The sequence below is a fragment of the Stigmatopora argus genome, chromosome 17 (genome assembly GCF_051989625.1).
Source record: "Stigmatopora argus isolate UIUO_Sarg chromosome 17, RoL_Sarg_1.0, whole genome shotgun sequence".
Taxonomy (NCBI): Eukaryota; Metazoa; Chordata; class Actinopteri; order Syngnathiformes; family Syngnathidae; genus Stigmatopora; species Stigmatopora argus.
Genome location: NC_135403.1, coordinates 12,978,543 through 12,996,956, shown reverse-complemented (window position 1 = coordinate 12,996,956; position 18,414 = coordinate 12,978,543). Strand labels below are relative to the sequence as shown.

Below are 18,414 nucleotides of genomic sequence, written 5' to 3'. Positions count from 1 at the left end.
CCATTTTTAGAAAATGCTTCTCGCGATTGGTAATAACAGTAATGAAATATAAACTCTTATAAGTATATGTTGTCGGCATTTGATTTCCCACCTGCATCCAATGATTGAGAGTGTTTATCTCCGCGAGCAATTATGCTAATGACCCTAGCCACCCTATATCAACAGAGATCATAACAACCGCCATAATACCGTAATATCATTGCATTGATATACCTTCCACGCATGGCGTATAAGCGATTGTTATTGCGGGATACACTCAAACAAAACCAAAAAAAACGTTGGCTTAACGCCAAAGCGTAAGAAGAATGGCCAGATCCCTCAAGTGGCGCGACAGCTGTCGCGTGTTTGCATATGTTTGTCCTCAACGTAAACATCAGCGCTCTCGTTAACCCGCGGAAAAGAGGCGGGGGGATTATTAGGTGGGCTTGTTGATCGTCTTAGAAAAGGGAGGCTGGCAACATTTAACCCCCATGCCATCTGGACTTTAACCCCCGGTGGAGTTGATCTCCTCCAGATTTTCATTTCGCCGCCTCTCCGTCATTATCATAATAACGAAATGGCGGGCATCCGATTTCCGAAGGTGTGGCGTCTATTTTACGGATTTGGTCTGAGAAAAGTGGGCGGATTTGGAACTTGACGGATGCGAGTAGGGTTCAAGTACAGGGTGTCTAATAATTACAACACCCCAGTATTGACTATGTAAGTGAGTACAAATTGACGTCATGACGCAACAGTGCACTTTGTCGTGACATCATCGTGTCACGGCGCCGTCAACGTTGATGTTTCCGAAATGGATTGGGGTTTCAAATTTGGATTTTAAAGGCGTATTCGCACCAGGAAAGTCTAGAGTTGTTTTAGCTTAGCGTTTTGAAGGATCAGGATGGCTTCAAAAATCGGGTTCAGTCAGTTTGGGTGTGAATTTGTGTTTTCGAGTTGGGTTTTTTGCTTCGTTCAGAGATTCAAACTGGGAATTAAGGTCCAAAACCATGGTTTTGGGTTCAGGTGACTTTTTAGGATGAGATCGTATTCCCAAGTAGGCTTTCCATTTACAATTACGATTTAAGGTTTTAAACCAAGTTCTGCTTTTCAAAGTTTCCTCCAAGGCCTCAATTAGGGTTTCCCATCACCGAGCTGGAAAGGAAAGGGGGCGTGGCTAAGTGAAGCCAATGTCAAGATAGGGTCCCTGTGGAACAGAGAAGCACGTGAGCTCATCTCCAGCGTCAAATTAGAACGACGAGGAGCAGGTGAACAAATGGAAGAGCCTCGTATTTTTAGAAGCCATCAACCTGCGCATTAAATATAGCTCCGTGAAATAGGCCTCTGTCACCCTCGTCGCGTCGTCTACCCGCGTCCAGATGTCCTCAGAAGATCAATTTGGGTTCCCCTCATCAATTCAATGGAATTCCTTGCCTCACAAAATTAATCCGACGGCCGAGCTAGGCGGGAACGAGGCTCACCACGGAGGTGGATTTGACCGAGTTTAGTTTCTCAAAGGCGAAAAAGTCGAGAAGCAGAAAAGTCTGACGACGGAAGAAGAACAAAGACGAGCTCCGCCGCTCGCCCGCCCGCTGCGTTTCTCCCCGGGGTGTTCGTTAATCACCCTTTTAGATCCGTCAGCCGGTGGGTGGGCCTATTACCCTTCAATGCCGGCGAGGGACCGCGCCGCCGCTCGCGTCGCTCTAACCGAGCAAGACAAGAGTTAATGAAGATATAAACACAATCAAGTGGGGGAGGAGAGAAAGTGGCGTCGGCTGGGGGCGAGCGGCTCATTAGGACAAGGTGCCAGGAACCATGCTGGCACCCCGAGGAAGAACCGCGCCGAGTTCCGACGCCAGAGACCCAGACACTGCATGGCTCCGCCTTCAAAGTTGTCTGGAACCTTGATGAACTTGAATGAGTGTTAGTGTAGGCCTCCCTGTTTTGGTTTGTGTTTTCAATATGTACTTTAGTCCAATTTCCACATTTATTCCACTTTTCAAAATCCTTTTCACACTGTTTACATGCGAAAAGCTTCAAACCGGATCACCATAACGTGGCGTAGCATAGCGGTGGCAAAACTACTAACTATCATTTTTTTTAATGGTGCATCTGGCTAACACCGCTTGCTAAAGTCTTGTTGTTTTGGTACTTTTTTTCAAATATAAATGATCTGTTTACTTAGCTTTTAAAAAACAACAACTTAACATTAGCCGCTAGCTATGGAATTGAGTAAAGTAGCCCATAAAGGTGATAGTGGCCCTTTAAGTTGTGAACGTTTTCATATATAGCATATTAGCATTTGCAAAAAAAATCCTCCCATTTCCCGTTCTCGCCTTCAAACAACGAACCGCAGGTTTATAAATGAGCGTCGCTAGCAAACAAGCCATTACTTTAATTAACCTGCTCGTACACCCTCAATAAATAAGCAGCCAATTATATCGTCGTTTGGACGCCATCTGTGCTTTGCGAACCCAGCTCGGGTTGACCTTGACTTAATGAAGGTCATGGCAGTCGTCGAACAAGCTAGTGTCAAAGACGGATGACTTTTGCGTAAAGTTTAAGCGCCAAAACACAAGCGAGTTGAATGAATCACCCTTTGGCTCAAAGGACTGCAATAGACGTCCCATCCATTTGAACTGGGAGAGGCCTGCAGCCATCGATGGGAGAGAAAACAGCGCACTTGAGAATTTTTAGGGGTGCATTTTGGGTCATGTAAGTTCGAAATTCCTCACTGCAAGAATGTGTTTGTAACATTAGACGCTACGCTTTGGAAAATTAGACGGCGGTCGACATCCGTCTTGCAAAATGCCAATTAAAAGCGAGTGTTGTTTTGCGCAGCGTCTCTAGAAATGCAACAAAAACACCTTAGCCGATCTCTAAAATGAAAAGCCGAAGAGAATGGAAGAACAAACAGATGGCAAATGAATTAAGAAGCCGCCTCCCGACGAGCGCATTAGCATTCCCGGCTGTCAACTTGATATATCCCGTTAAAAACAAGCAACAAAATGGGAAATATGAAATGCCGCTCTTAAACGAAGGGATGTATTTTTTTTCTTCAACTTGGTCGCTCGCCTAATGGCCACCGACAACATCTCGCCAGGTGGAATCAGGTGTCCCCAGAGGGGGGCCAAAGCCCGGGGTGGGTCGTACTTTGGCTCTTTTGGCAAGAGTATTTGATCATGTGCACATTTCTGTGAATAATGCGGAATTCTGATGTCATGGGAACCGACAGGGCATCATCCGGGGCGCCGGTTCCTTCACGTCAAAGTCCGAAAATTATGCTAATGAGGGCGAGCGCAGGTGGGTGTCGGTGTTGGAAAATGGAAGGACAATCTAGCGCTATTTTTTCACCTTTAGATTCCTACAAGACAAAGACTCGACCATCCGTATTGGTTTAACTCATCGGTTGGATCTGGGAAGGATGGCAGCGAATGATCATGAGTTCTTTTGCTGCCAACCTTCCCAGTTCAGAGGGATGGCAGACACCATTGTATCTTTTAAACAGTATCGATTTATTTGTAGGGTTTGTAGTCTACGTTTACATTGGACAATGTGTAAGAAATTTCAAACTTGCAATATGTAACCCTAAAAATGGAATGTGTCTGATTGCAAAATAACAACGCACCAAAAGTGTCACTTTATATCGATATCAATTGATTGGGTTAAGTTCATGTTGTCTACTTGTGGTTGTTATCTATGTTTTAACTGATTCGTTTGTAACAGACAACAGTGTTTTTGGGTCATTTTGTGACCTGACATGTTACAAAACGACCTAAAAAAATTGTCCGTTGTAAACGAATTAGTCAAAATTGAGTTGTACAGATTATAGTCCAGATTTTGGGTCAGCGTGTGTCGAAATTGCAATTTACATAACTTGCGCTGACCTGAAAATGTGATTGTTCGCTAATGTCTCCATATACAAATCCATTCGCCGTCTCTGTCTGTCAACGGCAGCCAGAACAATAACTTGTTTAGCCGACACTCGCCGCGGCCCCCCGGCATCCGGTCCAAATACCCCGAACAGCTTTGAACACGACACGGCACGTCAAGCGTTTCCCAAGAGTGTGTTTCGTTAAGTGACATTTTCACCTCATTAACACGTCCGGGGCGGCCTCAATGCGGTTCTCTGACATGTGGACATAACAGCCACCGTCCGTGTAAACTGGAACAGCCAAGCGTGTTGTCCTCGCCGGAATTGGCCTGTTGTGCTGCCGGAGTCGCTCGTTCCAATCAAATTTGCGTTCGCGGGGTGCCGTAATGACAATATGTTTGCAGTGGGGAGCAAATGAATGAGTGCACCCGCACGGTTGTTTGCATGCTCTTTGTTTACGCAAATAAGGCCTGATGTTGCGCAGCAGATGTACGGCGGCGGCTGCCAAACCCGACCGAGCGCGCCCGCCACTCACCCGCTTCATCACCATGAGCAGGTCTGTTAATGATTCGGCATCACGGCTACAACACGCCCCTTAGTTACAGAAGACATCGGCGGTTTATTAGCGGGTACTGTTGTTGAACAGAGATTACTAAAGTAGAAAAAAAATCATCTTTAAGGTTAATCCAGATCCCTATTTTTAAACGGTGACTGAATTCATTCGCTAGGTTCTACGATAGACCCAACCAAGGCAAAACAAGGTTCTGGAAATGCTAGTTAGTTTCGTAAGAGAAATTTTGGTGCTTATTTATCTAAGAACTGTACTCAAAAATGCCTTTAGAGCAGAGTTAGCGCACATGGAAGCAAATTTGGGAGCTAGCTAGGTGCTAAAATAGACATGATAACATGGGAAAACACAATCAGAAATACTAATCTGTATCTTTATGAGCAATAGTGGCTCAAATTAATAAGGAAATTGTCTTGAAATACTTAATTATCATACCATGAACATACGTTCAACAACATTTAGTTTCGGGGGTGTGCTAGCATACATTCAAGTCACTTAATGTTAGCAGATGCTAGAATTGTCTCCAATTTTCAATGACGGCCCTTATTTGAAAAGATCAGCAAATTGAGCATGATTATTTTTGCTTTCCGTTTTAAGTTGGGTACTACAATCTTTAAATATTATTTTTTTTAAAACACAATATTAGTGGCTTTTGTTAACTCGAAAATAGTACCGAAATATTTGTTTTATTTAGTTGAAAACCTAATTGTTAGGTTTCAGTGACTTCGTATAGTAGAAAATGTCACTTGTTAAAAAAAAACTGTGATTGCGATAGCATGCATTTGCAACCAAATCATGAACACCCACACATCCGTATGAGTTAGCAGATTTTCGCGACTCAATCAGCGCTAATAAAAATGATTCACACGCTTAAGATTGTATTTTTCAATCCTGTTGCCTAAGATGATGTGTGCGAGCGTCTAGGTTCATTGCACCCTTGAAGGTGCGCGCGGTGGGGGAGGCGGGATGTTGCGGTGAGGCGCAGCGGCAAGGTCAAAGTCATCTACATGTGTCAGGGAAGCGGGGCGTTTGGAGAAAACCGCGGCCGGCGACCACAAAGGAAACAGAGGACGGCATCAAACACGCGGCTCTCGGCCTCTTGGGGGGTCTCGGCTTGCCCCTCACCTTGGACGAAGGCGTCAGTGTCAGCGTCACGCCGAGCGCCCCCGATGCTAATGGTGCCTGGCCGTTACTTCTCTCCCACCACGAGCTAGAACAGGATTGGCAGATTGGCAAAAATGCGGCGTATCGTTTCATGCGAGGGTTTTTCAAATGAAATCACTTGTCTGCGTTAGTTCCGATATTCTGACAACAAGCAAACTTGAATCCAGATGTGATCCCAATCTCGGTCCCGTTTTTGTCTCCGCCTTTGGTGTCGGTCTGGCCTTCATCTCTTGATTTATTTTTGCAGCAACCAACAGAACACGTGGCCTGAACCGCATCCTTCAGGTTTTGGCTTGCGGCAAAAGGAGAAGACGATTAAAAACTTTGCGTTTATCTTTGCGTCCAATTTGAGCCCTTCTAACTTGAACGGCATTAAAAAAGCTGTAATTTCTGAAACCAAAAGTGATGCGCGTGAAATTAAAAAACTCCAGTAATTGTTGGATTTGACTGTATGTTTTTAAGCACGAATTTGAAAGCGGTCCAGATCTCTGTGTGTACTCCCACCATGTTTTTGCAAGGTCATATTTGGGTTGGAGTACCAACCCAAGCCAAACCAAGAGCAGGGAGTGACGCCCGAAGTTCATTCCAGCTCGGATTTCGCCGTTAAAGTTGCAGTTTACGGCAAAATAAATGAAAAAAGAAAAATACATGAAACCAAAATCATTACTGCAGTATTATCTGCAACCAAAACAGCCAAGTTTTCTGCCACTCCCTCCAGCAAAAACACAGTGATTCTTCTTAGTAGGATGTTAAGACCGGTTTCCATGGTAATTGCTATTCCTTTGACTCCATGTAGAAAAACCGGGCTTTCTTCTTTGGGGTCATCAGGGACAAAGAGGAGGGTGAAAAAGACAAAGATAGTCCCAGTGCATAAACACAGATTATTAACTAAGAACCATAATTTCTCGCATATACGCTGTATTTGTTGCTCCAAAAAATGCTGACTGAATCGAGGGTGCGTCTTATATGCGCATAAATTAGACTTGACATGCACGAAACTGCAAGGTGACAAAGACGAAACGCCATAATACAAGACAATGTGGTCATTTATGAATGTGGAGGTGATAATTGTGAATTGGGGGCGTCTTATACGAGAGAAATTGTAAAATTCAACGAATTTAAGGTCGTTTTAAGGGTACAGCTTATACGTGGAGGCGGCTTATATGCGAGAAAATACGGTAACCATCCATCTAATGTCAAACTCCATGCAATCTATTGATGGAAAATGAGCAGTATAGTATGTACGAGTTAAGTCACTACAAACACGGGAGAATTAATCATGACTGGCAACATTGGCCGAGGGACAGAACCCCGACCAAGTCAAATGTTTACGTCCCATCTCGGCGGAAAAGAGAATCTCCTCTAATGAATCAACAGCCAATTACGTGCGCGCATCGGATTAAAACGCGCTGGCAAATTCTGAAGCCGGCGATTCGACATCCCGCTGCTCGCCATCACGAGGTGGAGAACATCAGGATAATTAGTTGGAGGGAAGAGCACTAGCCGCTGTCTTGCTTCTCCAGAAACTTAAATCCAACGCGTGTTTAATCGCAGCGTGTCGTAGTTCGCTTACGTTATTAGACTGGAAATTTTCTGGGAGAATAATGACAATTTTTTTTGTCATTTTCTCTCACCGATGCCGGCGCAGCGGGAGGAAGTCACCTTGCTCTTACTTCGGTGGGGATTGAACCCGAGGCAAATCTCCCAGTCGCCAATTCAGCCGTTTTGTACCTGGGCCGAGCGGGGGTGCTTAAAAAAGGAGAGCGAACCGGTGGGGTGCTCATGCAGAGAGGAGTTCTCAATCTCGGCACACAAAGTGCTGAGGAGGAGACTTTCCAAAAGGGGTCAGGAGGTACCAGCCGGCCGAGGCTTCGGATTGAGTCGCGGGGGAGGGGTGCCGAGGGAGGCCAAACTCATCGGAGCGCCGACGTGGAGCGCACGATTGCATCTGTTAATAGACTTGGCCACTGGAGATAATAGTAGGGGGGGGCGGGGTTGACTCCAGCACCGCCGTTGAACTTCAGGTGAAGGACTCGGGATGAGTGCGGTGTTGTTGCGTAGGGGAATTACCCGTCGTTTGTTTGTGCGAGTTCAAGGAAAAGGTCGATTGTTACCATTAGCAATTAGCGGTTACTCCAATTACCAATTGGCCATGAGAAAATCCAGACGGCGGGAGGTGTCGCAAGCGATCAGAGCCAGGCCGCAGTTTCACGCGGGTAGGTGGGAAGTCTTCCCAAAATAACAGATGTATTCCAGAACCCCCTTGGTTGTTGAAAGTGGGCTTAGTGATGCTGGCATCTTGTTTTCACGTGAAAACTCAGGCAAGAGATTCTTAGCTTGGACAGAACTCATCAAAGACCGAAGACGGCATTGAGAGACGAACGTAAAGCGTGAGTCAACCACATTTCTTTGTAGCCAAAGATCCTCGAGTTTCTTCGCCCCAGACGATTCTTTTTTTTCTGAGTGAATTCATCGAGAAGGTACGATGACCTGGTTTTCCACACGGTTCTTGGCTTCTATTCTCACTCACACGTGACCCAGATGGAAAAAAAGCAAATAGATGGATTGATGACTCCAATTCCCGCACTTCCTGCAACATTCTTGGTCATCACCCACGTCTTCATCGACTCCCCCCTCCCCACCCCGTCCGACCTGACCTTTCCACAGCGGGGAACATTAGCGGCCTAAAGAAAGCCACAAATGAACCGACAGCTCTAGAATCATCTCCAAAGTACGAAGACGCCATTCCCGCTGAGCTCTTCGAACGGTCCCCTGCCGCGATTCCATGATCCGAACGGGAAAAAGTAACGTGATTTCAGAAGGTCAAAAGCGCTCTTTTGTTGGCTCCCGTTGGCGCCTCGCGATGATGTCACGGGTCCAGGCGTACGAGCAGCGAAAACCCAGATAAGTTGTGCATATTTCATGGGCTAAACAATCACGGCCTCCTCCCGTCACACATGATAGCTGGAGATACGGCACCCCGGTATTTATAGTTGTGTTGCCGGAGCGAGCGGCTAGCCCGCAAAGACACGCGCTGATTATGTTACAGTGATAAAAATAATGCCAGCCATCCATCAGGTGCCCGCTGGCGGCTTTGTCTTTATAGGCGAGCCGCTGTAAAGTAACCTGACACGACAGATGGATTTGTGATAGAAAACCGCCACAAAACCCACCATGAAACCTGGGAAGGAGACGGAGAAATACTTTGTCCTTCCACTACGGATCCGTCGTGACTTTGTGACTTACGCTATTATTAGTCCAGCGATCGAATATTCAGAAAACCGTAATATTTTTTTGGGTTCCCCCGAAATGACAGAATTGGACCGAGAAAAGTATCCTTAATGTGTTTTTCAGGCGGATTCTGGAAATGTTTTTTTGACTTTGATGCCATGGTGCCAAGTTAGACCTTGGCAATTTAGCATTGGTCATTTTTCAAGGATATGCGATTCAAATTCGAAGCGAGCGAATTCCTGAATAGATTTTGGACAAAGGTAGGAGCCTTGAATTTTTTTTCTGATTACCGCTCCAATCTAAAAAGGTTAACTACCTTTTCAACTGCAGGTCCTTGATTTGCTCATGCGGTTTGTTATGATCGACAAATTCACCCAATTTCGTGACGACTGGCAGAACCGTTATTTATCCCCACTCAATGAGTTTACGTTAGATTCCGTGGATTACTTGAAGGGTGTATCTATCCGTTTCCGGTTCTTCGGAGTCAACTCCCTTGCGTCAACATCCCCTTTGTGAAACTGCTCTTATTTACTCCTAAAATTTCATTTTCCCTGGATGTAGACTGTCCAAAATTGATGAGAGGCCGCCCCTTTGTCGGAATAATGGAAGCGAGCCTTTACGTTGGAGGCTGCATCCTAATTAGCCCGGTCGGTGTATGTGTTCCATTCCTGATAAAAGCGCTCCCGTGACAACCTTCCATCTAATGTCTTTGCCGGTCATTGTTTCCCAACCTGCGTCTCCCCGGAAGATGTTATTTGGGGGATGATTTATGAGATTCCCTCAGTGTATTCTCACAATGATGGCAACAACAATAACGCCATGTCCAGGGAGTGCCAACTAACTCTCTCAGGGCAAAATAAATACATTTCCAGCAAAGCTCGCCTAGAGTCCAAACATCCAATCTCCACCTGGCAGGTTACCGGAACGCTGTCCGGATAACAAGCTGCTTTTGTTTTTTTTTGTTTTTTGTTTTTAGGGGGGGAGCGTCTACCTTGTAATTGGGCATCGGTAGCAAAAGTACACAAGCGAGTGGAAATATTTGCACGAATGAATAAAATCGGGAGAAACTTCTGTTGTGGTTTTCTGAATTATTGATCAAACAAGAATGGCTGACTCTTGTGATGTACTTCACCCTGGTTTGTGTTTACCCTCTTTAGGTCACAAGTGGGAAAACACCTCCACGTTGCCGCCTGGAAGCATCCGGAGCCACGAATGTAAAACGAGGAGACTGGAGATCTGAGGGAAGCCGATCCCTGGAGGCTCCTGGAAGACTCCTCGGATGCAGATGCGGCCAAGCGAAGGCAGATGTGTCCTCTGTGGTGAGAAATTCAAGTGCGCTTGAGCCTTTCTGCGGCTTTTTTACGGAACTTAAACAGGGTTTGACTTGGTAATAATAGTTTCAGACGTTGGCTGGCGGCCCCGAGCTAGTAACTGATCAATAACACGTGTGATAACTGTTCAAAGTAAGTCCGTCTCCACTCCCGTGGTGCCGAAAGGGTAACGTACTCTGCCAATCAGCAGAATAAATCTGGTGCGGGAACGATTCTCCCTATGTCGAGGAAGACACCCGCAGAAAACGCTCGGAAAACACACCCGGTGCTCTGGAAATGTTTTGCTCTTCCGCAGAGATGGAATTTTATAGCTCATCCGATCGGATGACCTGTCTGGTGTCCGAGGCAATCAGTGCAAATCATCCTGGCTAGCCGGCTGTGCAAGCAGAATCCATCAAGTTCAGAAAATGTGCAAAATCCCGCCCCCCAAAAAACAACATCTCTTCTTTAGCAGCTGGGTGACAGCTACTATCTGGAACAATTGTCCTCAAAACTAGGAATAATTTCAGTAGTTCCGGCCATGTTGTTCAACTGAATTTGGATGCAACTCAGCAGGTTTGTGATTTTCAGAATAACAAGATGACAATTTAGGATGGAGCGGGTGTGTTTTAGCATGTGCAATCTATTCCAAATAGTTCCATGTGGACTCGCCAAAAACTTGAGTAGTTCAGGTTATGTTGAGATTGGAAGCGGGTCAATCAGTCTGCTATTTTCAGAATCGTATCATCCTAATAAGATCCAGGATAGATCATCCTGAGTCCTCCTCGCATGCACCATCTGGTCCCAATACTTTCACGTGTCTGACACTAAAAGATCTTCAGTTGAACGGATGTCACGGGCCAGATCCGGCCCCCCCCCCCCGACTCAGGATTTCGTGAGGGGAAAGAGTGCTGTCGATTCCTGGTGGAGGAACGCTGCATTGTACGCTCACAACAAAAGAAATACTTCTGAAACTTCCTGCCGAGCAGCTGAACTCCCGGGTGCTCAGAATTTGACTCATGTTCAATTTTTGGGGCATTTTTTTTTTTACTTTTGCACCTGACTCTCCAAGCCTAGAAGCAGCTGGAAAATTTCCGTCTTGCCTCGGTAACAATGTGGCCATTGTCTTCCTTCGCCCGTCTTTTCCGGCGGAGCCAGGGCGCTTTTTGTTCATTTTGAAACAATCTGCGCGCAATTACCGCTGCCGTAGTAGCGCAATTATCCCCAATGATATTCTTTGGCATGCGCCAAAGCCGCCCGCACGTGGCCGCCACATGGCCGTCGATCCGGCGACGCCCCTCCGCGGTCCGCCGCGGCCCTGTGGCGCGCTTTCATCCGTCCCCGTCGAGCGGGACTTCACGGCATTTGCGGCCCGCCGCGGGAATTCCAACGGGCGTCTGCTGCGGGGAGACTTCGTCACTGAGGTTAGCCGCCGCGCTTCCCTCCTTCTCGCCCACCGGTCTCGTTTGACGGCGAGCGAGCTGTAAATTAGAGGTTGATTTTTCAGGGGTGTTTTCTAAGGAGCGCTGATGATATAAATAAAGTACTGATTCGACTACTGGGTTCCTAATAATAGTTTATTGTAAAACTAACGCTAACGTTGACGCAAAACGTGGGTGGGCGAGAGTTTTTGGTGTGCTCTTCTTAGAGGAACACAGATATTTAAGGGCACAGCTGTCAAATTTGTGACCCGTGTGGCAAATCTGGCCCACTGTGTCATTTTGTGTGCCCCATAAAAGGTCAAGTGTGTCCATAGACTTCCCGATTTTTGCTAAAATTTCAAAATTCTGTCGTTTAAAGAAATCGAGGACCGAAATACGTTTGGAACATACTTTTCTTGTTTTGTTTTTGTTGTAATGTTTTGAATAATCTACATAGTCATAAAAAAATTGTATGAACCTTTAAGTTTCCGTCAAAATCCATTGCCGATTTGGAGGTTGTAGTTCTCAAAATGGCCACCATTCCACACCATTTACTTGTCTTAGAAAGTAACTAACGATGTAACGGATCGTTTTTTCGTGGTCATTAGTGATGTCGTTAAAAGTTTGAAGGAGATGAACACCGTAATCTTCCCGTCAACAAAGCTCTCATCTTTCTCCGATCTTGCGAGCACTCGCCGAGCTTGTCATTAGCGTCCTCCAGCAACGTCTCTGCGCGAAGGAGGGCTGTCAAGTTCCTCTTCTTCCTCCTCTTTCGGTCTCCATCGCACTTGAAATGCTGCCTCTGGAGAACAACGAGCTTCCACTTCCCGTGAAAACGGTTCACGAACTTGGTCGTGTCACGCCGACGCCTAACAAGCTTCATCACCGGTCGGCGTTGTTGTCACGGCGATCACAAAAGCAAGAGTTACCTTGTCTCCCCGTTTGACAGGCGGGTTTGTTATTGTCTCCAAAACCTTCTTTGGTAGTCAAAAATGTCACAAAACTTCTTATCCTGTTTTAGCGGCTGATCTTTTCAAGGTAACGCGTGTCAAAACGGAATTCATAGAGCAAAATAACTGGGCTAATATTTGAAGGAATTCATGCTGGTGCGTCTCTTTTTGAGAAAGCCTGACATTTCTGCTTAAAACATCATTTTATTATACTATAAATTCTAGATTTTTGTCAATCTTGAGTTTTAGGTCGTCATACTCTTTTAATGAGCAATATTAAAGATTCAAACATGGCTCCTAGTAGATTTTAGGACGTACTTTTTTCGTAGTTTGCCTGCGACTTATACTCAGGTTTTACTTAATTATGTCTATTTTTCCATATAATTATGCTTTTTAGGCTTTAGTTATCAGCAAAAAAGTTATCTGTGATATAAACAGGTTTGTTGTTTAATAACTGCCCACCAAAAATCGAACTTATACTGCACTGCGACTTATATATTTAATTTTCTGTTCATTGTGAATTCTTTAAGATATACTCAGGCGTGGTTTAAAGTACGGAAAATACTGGATTATTATTTTTACTGCAGGCAAGTTAGTCCAGAAAACAAAGTTGACTAAAAAGAAGACCGCACGGAAACATCGTGAGGGATAAAATTGCTTCTTCATGCAGTCTGACAAACATCTTTATCACACAAAAGTCAATATTTTGTGTCGCCAGAAAGAGAAAATAAAAGCCTGGGGATGCAAAATGGGATTTAAACGTTCTACTTAAGTAAATCACTTCATATTTTCTTGTCACTTTTTTGCTGTCAGCGTCCCGACGGAGGTAAAGATGGCGCTCCGTGCTGAAAAAGCCACGTGTAATTTGACAGCGAGTCAAGTTTGCCACGAATTATGATGTCCCCTATTAAGCTTCTTTGGTTGCCATGCCGACAACGGTGTCAATTAGGAAGCTAATGTGGCGGGATTCTTGCTTTCCTCGCACCGTTGTTACGTTTCCAAGAGGCAGAAAAGCTTTTCTTTTAGAGAAAAAAACAAAGAAAATACTTTTTAGACCAGTTTAGAACGCAAAAAAAACTTTTCAGTCTAGGTCAGGGGTGGGGAAAACCGGTCCTCAAGGGCCACTGTGGGTGCAGGTTTTTGTTGCAACCGATCCAGCAATATTTTTAAAAGACTGTGTTGTTTCTGTATTCTGCAGATTTGGTAGACTACAACGAGTCCTGGACCGAACAAGATTTGAGAGTTTGGATCAACACACAGTCCGAAACTGCGTGAATCACCCCCCTGCCGCAATCAAGGTAAATTAACCACTATAATTTCTGTTTCTGTATGCCACGTCTTATACTTATGTAGTGTTTTTCGGGATTTGTCGACTGCTAATATTGTAATGCTTTACGCCAGGGTTGGGGTTAACCGGTCCTCGAGTGCCGCTGTGGGTGCAGGTTTTTGTTGCAACCGATCCAGCAAAGACACTTTAACCAATGGGATTTCTGCAGAAAATAAGAAGCACCTGACTGCAATCCACTGATTGCATTTGTTGGACACCAGATTGGTGAAAAGGTGTCCTCTTTATGGGTTGGAATGAAAACCTGCACCCACTGCGGCCCTTTGTGGAATAGTTTGCCCACCCCTGGTCAGAATTTGATAGCCTGAAAGAATGATTTGGAATCATGGTATATAAAGTTTAGATTTTTGGTGGCCATTCGCAGGTTAAAGTCTGGTCGTGGTCTCGGTTTCTGCTGGGTTCTGTGTTGGTTATGCTCCTTGAATTCTTATTTTGGTTTTATGGTGATGTTGATTTCCTTGTCGTGATGGCGGTCGGTTCTAATCTCGGATCGTGTTGAATTTATTCTTACAAGACAATTTTGAAGCTGTTTTCAGTCCGGTCCTTGGATTTGATTCTCCAAAGTCTTTGCGTGGTCTCGGTTTCTGCTGGGTTCTGTCTTTGTCTTGCTCCTTGAAATCCTTGGTCTAGTGATGTTGATTTCCTTATCGTGATGTCGGTTCTAATCTCGGATGGTGTTGTATTTAGACTTGCAAGACTAGTATTGGTTCGAGTCAAATTTTGAAGCTGTCGCCGGTTCGCTCTTCCGATTCAATTCCCTAAAGCTTTGGTTTTGGTCTCTGTGTCTTCTGGTCTCAGGCAAGTCTTCATGTCGTTGAGCCGCGCCGCGCCACCTCCATACGCATTTCCCAGTGACTGCCTGATAATTACCCAACCGCCAGACCCCTCTTTCAGTTCTTTCCTCATTAGCCTCTCTCGCTTTGCCGCACTCCAATCCGCCTATTAAATTGGGAAGACGTTTGCACTGTTTCCGTGGACTGAACGCATTAGAGCGTCTTTTATTCCAGTTGGATTTCCCTAATGTCTTTATACTGTATGGAATTGTTTACTTTGATCGCGTCGACTCGCTTTCGTTGGCCCACGCTTCATCGCCATCCATACGACGGCAAACGAGCCCGCCAGGCATACATTAAAGGCTCGCCGCGTTCATACAACGGCGCTATTTTAACCCGTTAGCCGCCATTGACGACGATAGCCGTCCCGTCCCTTTTGAATCTGCGCACTAAGATTCGTTGTTGATTGTTTCGTTGTCGTCCTCTCCTATTTGTCGCGTTTGTAGAAATATTTGTAGGCATGAGTCACTGTCATCTCTTACCCAACCCCCTTTGCGACATGTGACACGACAACTGTGTTAGCCGTGTTTTATTGCCGCATGAATATTTCATGTTAAGTCAGATAAATGCGCTTTAAAAAGAGCTGGGTTTTTTTGTCACCCCCTCGTCGACAAATTCGATGACGAATTGTGTGCTTAACGTTCTTTCAAAACAGCCTTTCTTTTATTTGTTGGCGGTGAGCGAATGTCGTTTTTCACTGCATACGCCCACATGTCAAATTTGCCTGTGTGTGTGAACAGGTGGCATTTTAACACTCGAAATGTGAATATATCAAGGCGAGATGCATTTATCATCTCCGGGTGATCACGTTAAACGTGTACGGATGTATACATTTAAGATTTATGAACTCCAAATGACTTTTTTAATTGGGCTTTCGGGATGGGAAGGTATTTGTTACATGGAAATCCTGGCTAGCAACAAGTGAGCGCTGATGAGTGATGACCGTTTTTGTTTAAATTGGGTTGTTATGGTATGAAACATGGCAATTATTCATTAACAAAAAAAATGCTAATTGGGTAGTACTAATCAGGGTCCCGCATTCATTCTGCCTAGCAACAAGCGATTAAAAACGTGTTGAAGCTTTTCTGTTAAAGGAGAAGCAATTATTTTCAAGTAGGAATGATACGATTTTGTCAATTATTTTCAAACAGAAATGATGATTTTGTTAAAGTCACCTGAAATTTATTTTGATGTTAATTTCTCCGAGCGAAGCAAAGAAAAAAAGCATTTTTTTGTCATCTGTAGATGGCTAATAGAATCCAAAAAACTCAGATTTAAATTCTGCCTAGCAACAAGTGACCCCTAATGAGTGACTACTGTTCTGTTGGCATTGTCAGAAAATGCTCAGTTAATTTGTGTCGCTGTGTTGTGAATCATTTCAAGTAGTTATTAAAAAAGAAAAGACAATAATTATTCTGCCTAGCAACTGCAAATTGGCGTAGAAAATCAGATTAGCATTCCTGTGTTGCCTAAACTAGCAAAACAAACAACTCGCATTTTGATCCCGCTGTTACTTTGTATTTTAGCAATCCCAAAAAGCACACTAACCTCATTATCTAACTTCAAATTATGCAAACACCATTTCCTTGACAAGGCACCCAAACATCAAAAAAATCCTCCAGTAAGTCGGCCATTTTTCCTCCTTACCAACGACCTATTGGAACACCTCCGCAAAGCGCCAAGCATTTGATCCCCAGTTTAAAATATTATCATCGAACGAGAGAAACCCGCATTCCCCTCAACTCCTTTTTATTTTTGTGTCTGAGTGCCTTCGGCGCCATCTAACTTCCAAAAAGCCCGGCTAAATTTGACACAAAGGACCTGATTCAGCTCTCTGCCGCCTTAATGCATGTTTGGATGCTTCGCACTGATTAAAAGTAGACTTTTACACCGGAAAGTCACCTCGGGGCAAGCAACGAGACAAAGCTGCCAAGCGGACTGATACTGATGAAACCACTCCGCCTTATTCGTGTGTGTGTGTGAGTGTGTGTCACATCTAATTGACATATTTAAGTCGTGCATGTCAGTGATTATAGGAGAGTAGGACTCGGCCCTAGCACGCTCCCCGCGGGTGTTTTTTACCGTCCCCGCTTTGACAGGCGTCCTTGCGGACGGCCCTCTAATGGAGCCTCGCGCGTTCCAAGATGGCGGCGTCAGGAGCCGGCGTTCCCCGGGTCGGGCTGAAGTTAATTACCTGCGATTGAACACTTACTTTCCAACTCCCCCGGGATAGCAAAGCCACGCGTATCCAGGTCAGCGCCGGAGGAAAACAAATAACTTGTTTGGAGTTTTTTCTCATTTCAACCCGTGTGTTTGATTCATGTGCGTGGGAAGGACGGAGAACATCCTGCCAGGGGGAGGGGGCCGGGATGACACATTAACCTGCTTCAGTATAAAGAAGTACGTTTCACAAATATCGGCGAGTTCATTATTTGGTTTGCTGGCACGCGGGCCTTGGCGCTTTCAAATGGGGGCGGGGTAATACATCAAAATTGGGATTGATTGTGATGTTTTTTGTCCCAAAAGGTTATCCATACATTGCTGAGAAATGATTTAGCGCTTTCAATAGGTGTCACTGTTTTAAAAAAAACAACAACAGGGTAAATTTTCCGCTAGAATGGTGTCTATGTTAACGCCTGGTCAAAATGAATTGGGTGTTTCGCATCATCAATGGTACTGAAACTAGAGCATTCAAAGCCAGACTTTCCATTTTCCCATCAAGGTCTAATCCCCCAAAAGTGGCCGGTGGGATGACTTGAAATTAGTCGAAATAATTCGCTAGTGATAAACTCATCTCAATTCCAAGTAGATTAATATTGGAAATTATAAGATGGTTGACATGACACAGCACCAACAACTTAAGTCGTAAAGGTTCATTTTCTGTAACCGCTTTATTTCAACGCTTGTCAATGGCAACTAATGAGTTGCGTATATTAGCACGCCCTGCGCCATAGATTGTGATTTATCTTCTCTCCCGTTCATCTAGCATCCCGTCAAAAGAGCAAAACGGCCATCAACCGCAATCATTCTTGAAAGTGAGCGGCATAAAAGCCGCGCTGACTCAGCGCAAGTCGCCCGGTTACCATGACGACGCGCTCCTTTTTCGGGGCCCGCGCCGCAAAGCGTCTTAAAGTAACAGTGTGTGGCGAAGAAGGGTGAGGAGAAATCATTTTCGGCGCATGAGGCAGGGGATTAAACCCCCCCCAAAAAACTTCTACTTAAAAAAAAAGGCGGACAGAGAAATGGCCACGGGCCACCGAGCGCTTACGAGGCCGGAGGGGTGATGAAAAGGGGATGATGGGGGGATAAAACGGGGGGCGGGCGATATTTATCCCTCGGCGTCGGGCGAGCGAGCAGCCAGGCGCGATGTCACGGCGCTCCGTGGCTTTTAATAGGAACACGGCTTAAGAGGCCCTTACATCTCTCGTTTCACTTCCACTTGTCACTCACTAATCCCTCTGTGAAGTGTAATGCTGCCGGATTAGCGCCGCAACCCCAGATTCTCAAATTATCACCCAACCCCCCCTTAAAAAAAAAGAATGCTGCCTCTAATAGGAAGAGATTTATGCAAAACGGAGCCCCCAATCTCCTCTAACCTCCCTGGCGGAATTCATCATGTCGTTTTATGGAGTACACGTTTGCAGATTTGCCAGCGGTTCAATTGATGTCCAACGGATGGGAACAAACACGACTGGACGACATGACAGAGGGATTTAGTCGGAGCGCCTGGTCCGAGTCCATC

At 45.2% G+C, this 18,414-nt stretch overlaps 1 protein-coding gene across 1 annotated transcript in view; it reads left to right on the top strand.

Moving 5' to 3' along the window:
* Positions 1–18,414, top strand: part of cdh6 (cadherin 6) — a 106,681-nt gene that overhangs the window by 21,981 nt on the left and 66,286 nt on the right. Inside the window, exons 3-4 of the mRNA XM_077623736.1 lie at positions 9,971–10,132; positions 13,693–13,792. The gene's annotated coding sequence lies outside the window, so the exon portion shown is untranslated. The remainder of the gene's footprint in view (positions 1–9,970; positions 10,133–13,692; positions 13,793–18,414) is intronic.